The 12646-nt window shown below is 32.6% G+C and overlaps 1 protein-coding gene and 1 long non-coding RNA gene across 4 annotated transcripts in view; both read right to left on the reverse strand.

The window, feature by feature from the left end:
- Positions 1-12646, reverse strand: part of LOC126746900 (inaD-like protein) — a 226928-nt gene that overhangs the window by 110632 nt on the left and 103650 nt on the right. The gene's annotated exons all lie outside the window — the stretch shown is intronic.
- Positions 2243-3341, reverse strand: LOC126746923 (uncharacterized). Its single transcript, XR_007664034.1, has 2 exons — positions 2972-3341; positions 2243-2846 (listed from the first exon to the last, which is right to left on the reverse strand). It is a non-coding gene; the product is annotated as an uncharacterized LOC126746923 (long non-coding RNA).

Consider the following 12646-nt stretch of genomic DNA (forward strand, 5'->3'; position numbering starts at 1 on the left):
ATGCCTGTTATTTTATTATTTGTGAATTATGTGAAATCCTCTTAACGATAAAGAACCATTCAGCGGAGACAATAATGTAAAAAAGCAACTAGCAGCAGGCGCGCAGTAGATACTGCAGCTCACTCGAGACCATCAATTGTGTAGTGTTGTAGGTTTTAAGTCAAAAAGTTTGATAATTTCCTAGGTATACAGATATACTAGTACTGAATAATAACGGCAACATAATACTTTTACATCAAATCAAATATCGTCTTTTAACTTTAGAAAAATAGGTTTTCAATACAAACCAAGTAAAATGTGAGTTTACCGAGATTGTGAAGAATCTCAAACATAATTAGGTTACACCTATTTGACAGATCTATTGGATCTGAATTCCATATAGAAGCATCTCAATTCTGCTGGTTTTCAATTTTTCTTTTACGGAGATCTTCTAAAGAAATCATATGGTAAATTTTGAAATATTTGCAACAGTTGGTTTTGACAAAGGACTTGAGGAAAGCGTAAATATTTTTACTCTGGTCCTTTAAATAAAAAAAAAACATGATTCGACAAGGTTTCATCAATCACAATAATTCATCATTTTTGTACTCTGTTTAATAAAACAGCGTACCATGACATCTTTGTTTGACCAAAATTCTATATATCAAAATTCACAAGTAAGTTTAAAATTAAATGAACAATGGCAGACAATGTTACAATAGGACAACTTAATTTGAAATTATTTCAATTAAAAAAAATATTTAAATGATCTCATTAAAGTCCCTCAAGAATTCTACAAAGTCAGGACAAAATAACTAGTTTTTATAAGTTATGGCAAGTATACAGTAAGTTAATTTTTTTTAATGAATAATATACAGTTCTATGGATCTAATTAACTTAAAAACGGTTTCACATCTAAACTAAATTCAAGGGAACAAAGAAGCTGCAAGGGCATTGCCTCCAAGCTAAACCTAGTAACCTCTAACATTTCAATAGTAGGTCACCGGGAATTCTCGACATAACCACATAAATTTCATTTCTCGCTTATCAAAGTTTCTTATTTGAGCGCAATTCTGGGATCGTGTAAAGCCTCTTACGCCCGGGAAAATTTTTCAAATTTATTGCTTCTAAAAGTAATTAGTGATTATGAACAGGCTTTTCTTGATTTATATAATATGTTACAGACACATTAAGCCTTATAAAAAGTTCTTTAAATAGTAGTCTCAATAGCTACGTTTAGAACGCGTGTAACAAATATTAAATTCTTGGACCAAATTACGTCATGAGGACTATTTTTTCGGTGTAAATGGCAGCGCACTAAAATTTGATACCCGAATTTGATGCGTTCCAAACGGGGTAGATTAAATTAACTTTTTTTTGGTGTAAACAGGACCTACTTTGAAGTACCAAAGTGACAAGTTTGACATTTTATTGAATGTTAGGTTAGAAGGTTTTTTTGTACACAAAAATAAAGAAGAATAGGAAGAGAAGAACAAGCGTAAGCCTTAGAAAAATTATTAATTTATTTTTATAACTTTTAAACAACAATAACACTTTTAAAGACTTAAAGGTTATGTCCTATAATTCTTCGTCTAAACTGATACAACTCCCTTTAACTGATATTTTGATCCTAGAGATAATCGTGCACTAATTTAACCCTCATAATCAATCCTTGTAAACAGGGCTGTACTAAATAAAAATAGTCTATCATTTGATCACAGATCTAGGAACACAAGCATTCGCGTAGCGTATTGGCCAAATCAGCATTCTGTCAAAATAAATTCAATATGGCCGCCTGTAGGCACACATTGTGATAGTGCTTTGTTTACATTGCAGTTTAAAACGAAAATATCTGGTCATTTTCAATAGTTGACAGTGTAAGGAGTTCATTTTGATTTTGATCGTATTTCATGCGATTAGCAGAGGTGACAGAGACCTAATTAAATTTTTTAATATTCCCAAAGAACTAAGTTTCAAGCATAGACTAGACCTTAATGAACTCTCCAAAAAGAGGCGCCAACAATGGATAAATGCAATTAAAAGAAATGACTTATCAGAAAGTTTGTTAGCCTATGGTCGAGTGTGCAACAAACATTTCTTGTCTGGTAGCTACCTAAGTGGTTAGTTCTTTTTTTAATCTGTAATGGGGCTGTTGGGCTCAGGGTTTCATAGAATGTTGTTGGATACTATCAAAATTTGGTTCCCAATCCAACACAGAACTAACTTAAAGTTAATATGGTTCCTTAATTAATACATACACTGATTTTGTACTTTTACTTTGAACATATAATTTTAAATTGTTAATTTTTGATAAATGTAAAAAAAAACATGTAATTATTTGCTTTAATCTTTACACTAAATAATTGATTCAATTTTAAATTGTTAGTAAACCAGTTCAATTAGAAGATTATATGAATGTTGATTGGATACCAACTTTATCTATGGGCTATGGAAATGTCAGTTCTGTACAAAATGGCCGCAAAATTCTGCTTAGCACAATATCATCACCATCACTTATCACACCTTCTAGGAACTTCACTAATTCATTCTCTTCAAATGGTGGAATATTGCTCGAACCAGTTAAGCCGTGTTCGGTTTTTCTTCTTTTTAGCTTCATCTCACTTATTTTAACCATAGATACTTTTAATGGGCTAGAAACATTCCGGGTAGATAATTTATCTGTGCATGCCATGTTTTCTACCATTTGTGTTATACTCTCTAACATATATAAGATGGCGGCAACATGGCTGCAAACTTCAGAATGACCCGCCATACAGGTGCAATGTCCTGTGTGAATTCCTCCAACTTCTTGAGTTATGACCCATAACATCAAGAGCACGCTCGTTCATTTTCTGCGAGTGCTTAACCTGAAATTAAAATGGTTTTTTGTTATAAATAAAATCAAAATAAAAGAGTTTTTTTCAATGTTTTTGCTATTGCTTATTTAAAAATAAAGACAAATAAAAATATATAGAAGCATTTTTATATTCACCTTTCCAGTAACAATGGTGAAATCTCCAACTTTTCTTACAGAACAATTTGAAACCCATCCAGCTTCGAAATATTTATAGCCAAACAAACTTTTGTAGGCTTTCATCTGGTCATCTGTATAGAAGCTGTGGGTTAGCATAAGATAATATCAAACGCCGTTACTTTTGGAAAATCTTTCAAGTTGTTGTTTCTGGGTCGGTTAGGGCAAAAGGGTCAACACAGGCTACCACCCTTATTTTATCCTTATATCGCAAGGCAATATCTAGATCACTGCTCTCTAACTGCACCAAATATTCACTTTTTCGCAAAAACGCGCCATAATTCGAAAGAAAACTACAAGAACACAATAAAACGCAAGAGAACACACTTCACAATAAACACACCTTTGAATTAATGACCTTTGACGTTAAAGAGACGCCACTATTGACACTTTTGACAGATCCTTTATAGGGTTGCCAGATGCCTAGCCCTTAACAACCCTTTAATTTAGGTACAAAATCCAAAATCGATATCGTTTTATATGTGCCCCGTATGGGATACCAAAGTGTGACTGCCTACAGGCCGCCATTTTTGTTGTTGTTCAGTCAGCTATTTTTGTTTAATATTTGATCCATGCACCTAATAAATCCGCACGTTGTAAACGTAGCATATAATAGTTTTAATATTCATTTGAGGAAACTAAATGTAGCAACTGTATTGCGAATAGAAATTTCCTATGAAAGGCTGTCATATAACGTAGCTAGGCTGATCGCTACAGCCGGCCTAATGAATTAGTTAGAATTTAGTAAAATTGCATGCGGTGTCACGTCAAGACATAAAACTTAATTTGCCTCGTTGAGCAGAAATTAATTGCTAAAACTGCGGTTTTTCAAAGGATGACGTAGTCATCTTCTTGTAGACGTTTTCCCCGGTTTTTAGTCTACTTATCGACACTAATTGGTGATTATAATAGAAGATATACAAATACTATATTCATATCTAAGTATTTGTCAAAATCTAGATAAAGTTCCTTACCTGGAATATCATCTTATCTCAAGTCTAGTATTTTCTAATTTTATTAATTGAAACTATAAAAATACAGTAAAAATAAAGCGCTAGAAATTTTAAATTGAAGATTTCTAGTATGAACAATACAGAGCTAAGTTAAAAAATATTTATGACGGTTACCTTAGATCACTGAAAGGCGAGAATTAGTATTGCCGTGGAACTATGGGTAGTTTGTTTACTTGCAACTTCTCTGATGCAATGATGCCAAACTATTTTGTAGAAATGGCAAAAGGTTATTAAAAAACACTTTATATACTGTTCCTCTTTAATAAATTATGATAAGACACTATATAAAGAAGTCAATATTGTAAGTTAAATGAATTCAGATAACGTATATTAGAGAAAAAGGCAACAACAACGCAACGCCGCTCGATAGCATTGTTGATTTCACCGACACAAGGAATCTTTACCAGTGACGTCGTCAAAAATATTTACATGATAAATATTTATTAATAATATAGTATGCTTTAAATTATACAAAATATTATCGTTTATGAACTGTTTATACGTTTTTTAAACGTACTTCATTAGAATAAAGGTTCCTATCAAATAAAAAGCATTTTTATGGAAATTAAATATTTTATAATTATTATTGACTTCTTAACAAGTTTTTATTATTCTACGGTTATGACCACAGTATTAAGAAAAGATCGGCTTGACTCGCCTTTTTCTATATTTTCTTAGTTTTTACCATCGTAACACTCAAATAAGACCATTTTCCTTTTTCAACCAAAAACTAAAGAAAAAACGCAGAACTTTACAAATGCCGAATGTAAATGCAAAGCCGTTTGACAAGATGACATTTCGCAAAATGACATCAGTTTTTGCTTGCGGTGTTGCCATTCCAAATTTTTTTGAAGCGGTTTTAGCAATAAGAAAGTTAATAATTTTTTTTTGCTTTGAAGATTTTATTTTTGCGCTTAGAATAAGATATGTCTATTTCTTCTTTTTATTTTTATTGTAAATTCTAACACCAATAAGTTAAATTACCATTGTCATATGCGTTTATATACAGGGTGTTCGGCGGAGGGTTAGCCAAACTTGGTGGGCATATAGACAGGCTCAGATAGAAGATATTTTCTTAATAAACTTGTGTTCTAAAAGTCTCGGGTTTTTTTATACCATTGATTTTGTGTTATTTTCAGGATTTTCAAAAAATTATGCCTTTTGACATCTTTAAATTTTTTCATCATATTTTTCACGTTTTTTTTTACATTTGTATTTAGTCTGTAATGTCTCCTGAATCTAAAAAAATCAATATCAAATACAAATAATACCGAAATAATTCGTTTTGAGTTCAAAAAGTTAATACAAGTAGCAAAAAAAGTTATGAAAGGTTAAGGAAAACTTTAACTTGACGCAAAAAAAAAAACTAAAATCTATCAAGATGTTCAGGTAATTTTAAAAACATCTCCAGTTAATACTCTTTTCAATGATATACGATGTGTAACACAAAGCCGACTAACTTGCTAGAATTCATGCCTTTAAAGGAAAATAAAGTTTAAAAAAAAATATTTTTTTAATTTTATGTATTTATTTCAAAATTATAAACTTTGTTAAAACTGTGCTCCCCTGGCTCTTATACATGCCCTATATCGCCGTCGCATTTCTACTGTCGTAAGGCGAAGTCGCATCTATTCTCTGACTGTTAGAAAAGCGGCATTGATTCTTTGAATTAAGTGGTCTAGATTGTCAATTTCCACCTCGTACACGAGTTCTTTTGCACGTCCCCATACATAAAAATCGAGAGGGGTTAAATCAGGGGACCGTGGAGGCCATGCGATGGGACCTGCTCTTCCGATCCACGAATTGGGAAAAGTATTGTCCAGAAATTCTCTAACGGCGACCCGATAGTGTGCAGGACACCCGTCATTCTGGAAGACGATTGGCCCGGCCCGTCTTCATTAAATATGGGTATATCAGCCAATAATTGTGGGAGATCAGTTTGTAAAAAATGTAAGTAATTGTCCCCGTTGAGGTTTCTCGGCAAGTAGTGTGTACCGATGAGGTGTCTCCCAATCACACCTGCCCAAACATTAACACTGAATCTTGTTTGGAAAGACTTGGCTCTGGTCAAATGCGGATTTACGTTTTTGTTTTCCCAATAATGTACATTATGTTGGTTAAATATCCCTGCACGTGTAAATGTTGATTCATCTGTCCATAAGATGCTTTTTAAAAAGTGTCAATTTTCAACGTCTGCGTGAAGCAAAAAGCGGCAAAATTATACCCCTCGCTTATAGTCGTCTTGTAGAAGACCTAGAATAGAGTATCACGATGCCAGTAAAAATTGCGGAATTATGTTGTTGATGTAGTATAAAATTACCTTGCACTGGGGTGTAATGGAAAGGATGCCTTCCTTCTGCCTTGACAACTGACCATGCTTTCCATGTAGAAATGTTCAGATCTGTAGCTACTTTCCTTGTACTAGTGGTGGGCTCCTCATCGAATGCGCGAATTACGTTTTCATCTACAGCAACATCATACTGCCTCGACTGATCCTCGGTTCTTAAAAATTTAGATTGCCTGTTTTAATTAATCGACGAAAAGTGTTAGCAAAAGTGTTGTGGTGGGGCACACGCCTATTGGGGTATTGCTCCTCATAAATTCTTTGTGCTTCTCGCGTATTACCATTGGCTCTTCCATAAGCAAAGGCAATATCGGCGTATTCTTCAGTAGTGTATGCAGCAGACACGAAAACAATACAAACAATACAAACAAAAAGTCACAAAAACAATATAAAAACTCAATTAACAGCAACAATAACAACAGTATTAACAATAACAATAACAACTACAGAAACGATACAATACTAAATTAACGACTTGGGTACGTAAGAAAGCTAAAAAGTTACACCACGACAAATGACAAATGTCAAATGACAACAACAATATGTAGCACATATTGTTGTTATCACAACAACAATCCCATAGCATGTTTCACGATCTCCTCATTTGACCATTCAAAGAATCGATGCCGCTTTCCAAACTATCAGAATATCAGAGATGCGGCTTCGTCTTACGACAGTGGAAACGCGGCGACGTAGGGCATGTATTAGAGCCAGGGGAGCGCAGTTTTAATAAAATTTGTAATTTTGAAATAAATACATAAAATTTAAAAAATATTTTTTTTTACTTTATTGTCCTTTAAAGTCATGAATTGTGGCAAGTTAGTCGGCTTTGTGTTACACATCGTATATCATTGAAAATAGTATAAGCTGGAGATGTTTTTAAAACTACCTGAACATCTTGATAGATTTTTTGCGTCAAGTTAAAGTTACCTTTCATAACTTTTTTTGCTACTTGTATTAACTTTTTGAGCTCAAAACGAATTATTTTGGTATTATTTGTACTTGATATTGAATTTTTTAGATACAGGATACATTACAGACTAAATACAAATGTAAAAAAAACGTGTAAAATATGCTGAAAAAATTTAAAGATGTGAAAAGGCATAATTTTTTGAAAATCCTGAAAATAACACAAAATCAATGATATAAAAAAACCCGAGACTTTTAGAACACAAGTTTATTAAGAAAATATCTTCTATCTGAGCCTATCTATATGCCCACCAAGTTTGGCTAACCCTCCGCCAAACACCCTGTATAGCTGAAAATTTCTTCTTTTGAAATTGTGTGTAAACTTGACAACAGAGAATCAATGAATAAGAAACAAAACACCCCCCTCGCCTCTGTGTACAGGCTCAACAAAGTTGTTGTTTACTGATTCTTGTCTTTTAATGTTCTAAGACGGTTACAATAAAATGGCGCTACATTTATTAATGGCTTTGTCAATGTAACGGTTGTGACACAGACTGGGCAAACGTTTATCAGATATCTCTCGTACGTAAATATCAACTTTCAAACTCAATAATTTTTGGAAAGGGCCAACTACATACTTTTAACCGATATAAAAAAAATCTGAATGCTCCATCCTTTCACACCAAACACCATCTTTTTTTATGAAAAGTCTTTGATAGTCTAGTATTTAAACCATCTAGTAATAAAACTAAAGTAATTTTACTAATTTACTCATTTTCATATATATATATATAGAAATGATGAATTTACCAATAGTGCAGACTTAATTTGAGGCATTCCTAGATGGGACTAATAATAGTCTCGTGGATGATTGTATGTAAAATCTATAAGGAAACTAAAGAAATTGCAGCTCATAGAGAGACAAAGCCTAACCCTATCATAAAAGCTAGATTTAAACTAAGTAGACTAAGCAAAAATACATACTGATAAATTAAACTTAGGATGCAAATATTTCTTAAACTTATCAAAAGATTTTTGCTTTACACATAAAACCATGAATTGGATACAAAGTTATACTTCTAAATGCGTACGAAAATTACATAATTGTCTTTTTAAATTTTTACGGTAATTTCAAAAAAGCCTTGATAATTCTTGTCTTGAAAATGAAAAAGAGATATGAAAATTTATAACTCAAATAATAGTTCTGATTAAATAGCAAAGAAACGCAACATTTTTCATATGAAGTAACTTTTTCCTTTTCCGAAAAATCATAAACAAACATGAAAATGTAGCTTTTTTAAAGGTCTACAATAGTCACAAAAAAATCTTGAAAATCTAAATTTTGGTAATGGAAATAAAGATAAGAAAAACTTTTAATCAAATAACAAAAAAGTAACATTAAAACAATGCAGAGTCCAAGAAAATTAAAATGGAAAAACCATCTGATACATCAAGCGCATATTAAAGCAATTTGTTTTTAAAAAACGGGGCTCAGTATTAGATAAGCCACTAGTAGTATTTGTCGCAAAAGAACATAATCCTGTCGTTTCAGTATTCTCCTAAAAAACTTAACAAATGCTCATTTGCAAGAAAATAAACGCCGCCCTATCAGCAAATTAACCTTTTCCTTTTTACCTTGCCTCGTTAATAATAATCTCTGGCCTATAACTACCAAGTAAAATTTAGGGTAGTAATCTGTTAAAAAGTTTCCCCTTTTGTTTCGAAACGAGGGTGTATTATTAAAAGCCTCCAGGTTAATTAAATATCTACCGCTTGGACATTTTAGTATACGGAGCTCATTTGAGGAGAAAACAGTTTTCCATTTTAATGCGGTAATTCAAATTTATAATTTAAGCGGGATTCTACGGATTTGTATTAGGGTAATATTAGTGTGTAATAAATTTTAATTACCGGCTATGGAGGGCTTTACCGAGGTTGTTGCTTAACCCGCAGCTACAAGTTTAATATGTGTAATAATTGTAATGGATATAACTTTTTTGTTTGATAAAGATTTTCGCCGAACTTTTATAAAATACTTATGTAATTAAATTATTTGCTGATTTCTTTCTTGCTAACAGTTATATACTTTGTTCACTGTAATTTAGATAAATTTAAGATGCTGGATTTTTTTTGGAAACTAATCTAATGTAACTTTTTTAAGACCATAGTATGTTTCTATTGCTGAATTATATATAATCAGTAATTGCAAGGCAGAAACTGTTAATACAGGATAAAAAAGGTCAAGGTCTAATATAATTCCGGTTTGTACAAAAGAGTCCTTTGATAATAGGACAAAGTTAGAAAAGGGTGCGTATATAGAGTAATAATCCTTCACTCCACAACCCAACTCTGGAGACTGGTTATTTACTGGTTTTGTTAATCAACTCACGAAAATATCTCCCCAAGACAAGGTGGTCACCCCAAAACGGTTGTTAGTTAACTGACTTACAGCGCAATTGCACACATAAGTATAAGTAAAATTCGATTTTTTTTTCATACATCCAGGAAATTTGGTACTGAATTTATTTGTTACTTGCGCTTTCGAAAGCACCTACTTTTTTAGGAGGAACTAGGCGTTTTCATATCAAATGACCTAAAAACCATTAAATGAATGCGCGACCAGTTTGGAGGTCGTTGAATCTTTAAAGTTTTTGCGATTTTTCGACAAACGTACTTAAAATAAGACTGCACATTGATGCCTTATATCCAAATAAATTAAGCTCTGCGTATTTTGCATTTGGATAGGCTTTCAGGTAATTAAATAAAGTTCACAAAATCAGCAATTCCAGAAAGGCTATCTCACAACTACCTCACTAGGAATGAGGAGCATGAGTTAATTAAAAACTCGTTATGGTGCAATGTAAAAAAGTACACGTAATCTGCCATTTGAAATCAAGTCCATGTCATCTTTTAATGTCAATTTTTATAAATATTCTTCTATTTAATTCTATTCTATTTAATGCTGTTTTTAAGTGTATTTTACTAGCTTTAATAATAACAAGACAATAAAGGAAATTATTTATTATACAAACAAGAGATGATTTTTTAAAGAATGCATACACACGATAACAAGACGAATCATGATGCAGAATTTACCCTAATAAAATTGGTATCGTGTGAAACATGTTCCATGCAGATAATGCTTAAAAGGTAGAAGATGTCAAGTAAGTTCAACGTGCTCAGCGCACAAATTAAAAAATTAGCTAAATAAGGCGAAAATCAAGAATGATAAAACCAATAAGATTCTTGGCTTAACTAGGAAGGATTTGGCTAGAAGAGCTTGATTTTGAGTCCAATGGGTCCGCATAAGTTCCTTAAGTAAGCAAATGTTGATAATTGCCAGAACAAATCGGGGGTTGGTGCATTCAACTGATTGTCGAGTTCAACATCAATTATATTAATGTTATTAGCCAACTAAAAATTAACTGCCTACATTGCATTCGGTGAGGACATCGTTACCGATCTAGGGTTTATCATAGTGTGTACAAATGGATCTAAGAACTTGCTTGAATCAGTTATTTACAACTGACTGATTATTCTTGCATCTGTGATTATATTTGATTTTCCGCAAGAATTCAGAGTACTCTGAAAAATGTTGCTACTTAAGCAATTTTTTGAAAAAAGTTTTAGGATCGTACCACTTAATTATTCTTAGTTAAATGGATTTCCGGTTGACCGTATATATGAGTGGCTGTATTAATCTTTTAGAGTATAAATATATTAAGCTTATATTTCGTTATTCTACATAATCTATAGTCTTTATATTTCTGTATATTTAGGATCTCCCAGGTTATTCCGGTGGTAAGAGAACACATATTTACAGTCACACTATCTTCAAATGCCACTCTACAGGCCCAGCAGCATAAGACCTTATATTTAATAAAAACAGTGCCATTTTCTTCATGTGGTATAAAATCGTTTACCTTAGTATTTGTTCTTTCAGATTTAAAGAAAAAACAATGACACCCTTCATTCCTTCATGTTTTTTTAAAAAAAATCATTTTAAAATTTATTATTAAAAAAAAATAATAGCAAATATTTTACAAAACTTAAAAGGAAGTAGTTTAATCTAAAATGATAAATACTTTCTTGATGTATATTATTTTCGAGAATTTGATCGCAGGTCATATGAGCAACTATAATATAGATTACATAAAAAGCCATATTTATATATTTTGTGTTAATGCACTTTATATGACAATATACATACAGGGTGTCCCAGCGAAAATGAAACAGAGGTATTTTTGGTATGAAAAAAAAATTTTTTTACAAAAATCTCGAACACCTCGATTTTATTTTCGAGGGGGACAACTTTTCCTTACCAAGGCACCCTCATACCAGTAACCCTCTTCGAGGGGGTGGGATCACCCCTAAAATCTTAAATAGAAAGAGGGGTCGTGTGATACCTTATTTTAAAGGTCTTTTAATTCTGAATATAACTGCCAAATTTGAAGTGGCTAAAATTTTTTATCCGGATATGACAGCTTGTCAAAATTGTAGAAACAGCGAAAATGAAAAAGGTATTTTGAACTCTGTTTTGGATAATATTTTTAAAAGAATAAGGAAGTCCTAATTTCAAAGGGGTTACTTATTAATTAAGAGGCCACCCTAATACCTGGAAACCTTTACGAGGGGTTGAAAGCACCCCTTAAATCTTAAATAGAAAAAGGGGTCGTGTCATTCCTTATTTTGAAGGCCTTTTTACTCTGAATTTAAATGGTGACTTCTGAGTGACTGATGGATATCTTGTGGATATAAAAATAGCAAGAAATACAATCTTTACTGCCAGTAAAAGTGGAGAGATAAGAAATACCTACCCTTTTCCTTTTGTGTCTTTTAAATAAAACAAGTTTATTTAAATTACGTCAATTTATTAAATGTTCAAATTGTGCCCCGCCTACTTCCATGCAGGAATACAGGTTTTGCTCAAAACGATGCCTGACGTTTTGTAGAACTTCAGGTGTTATCATCCGACACTCATTTATAATTCTCTGGCGTAAGTCTTCTAGGGTGTCTGGTTGGGTAGCGTAAACTTTTGTTTTTAAATGCCCCCATAAAAAAAATCTAATGGGGTTAAATCGGGTGACCTAGCTGGCCATTCCATAAAAGGTCCTCTCCTTCCAATCCAACGATCAGGAAATATCTCATCAAGATATTGCCTCACACCAGCAGCATAATGTGGAGGCGCTCCGTCTTGTTGGAAAACGACTTGATCATCATCAGAATGATTTCCGCCTTCCATTATTTCTACTATTCTTGGATATATGGCATTTTCCAAGAGATCTCGGTACATTTCTCCATTTAAATTTCCGGGCAGAAAAAACGGAGCAACAATGGAGCCGCCCAAGATTCCCGCCCAAACATTTAACT

The sequence above is a fragment of the Anthonomus grandis genome, chromosome 2, assembly GCF_022605725.1.
Source record: "Anthonomus grandis grandis chromosome 2, icAntGran1.3, whole genome shotgun sequence".
NCBI lineage: Eukaryota > Metazoa > Arthropoda > Insecta > Coleoptera > Curculionidae > Anthonomus > Anthonomus grandis.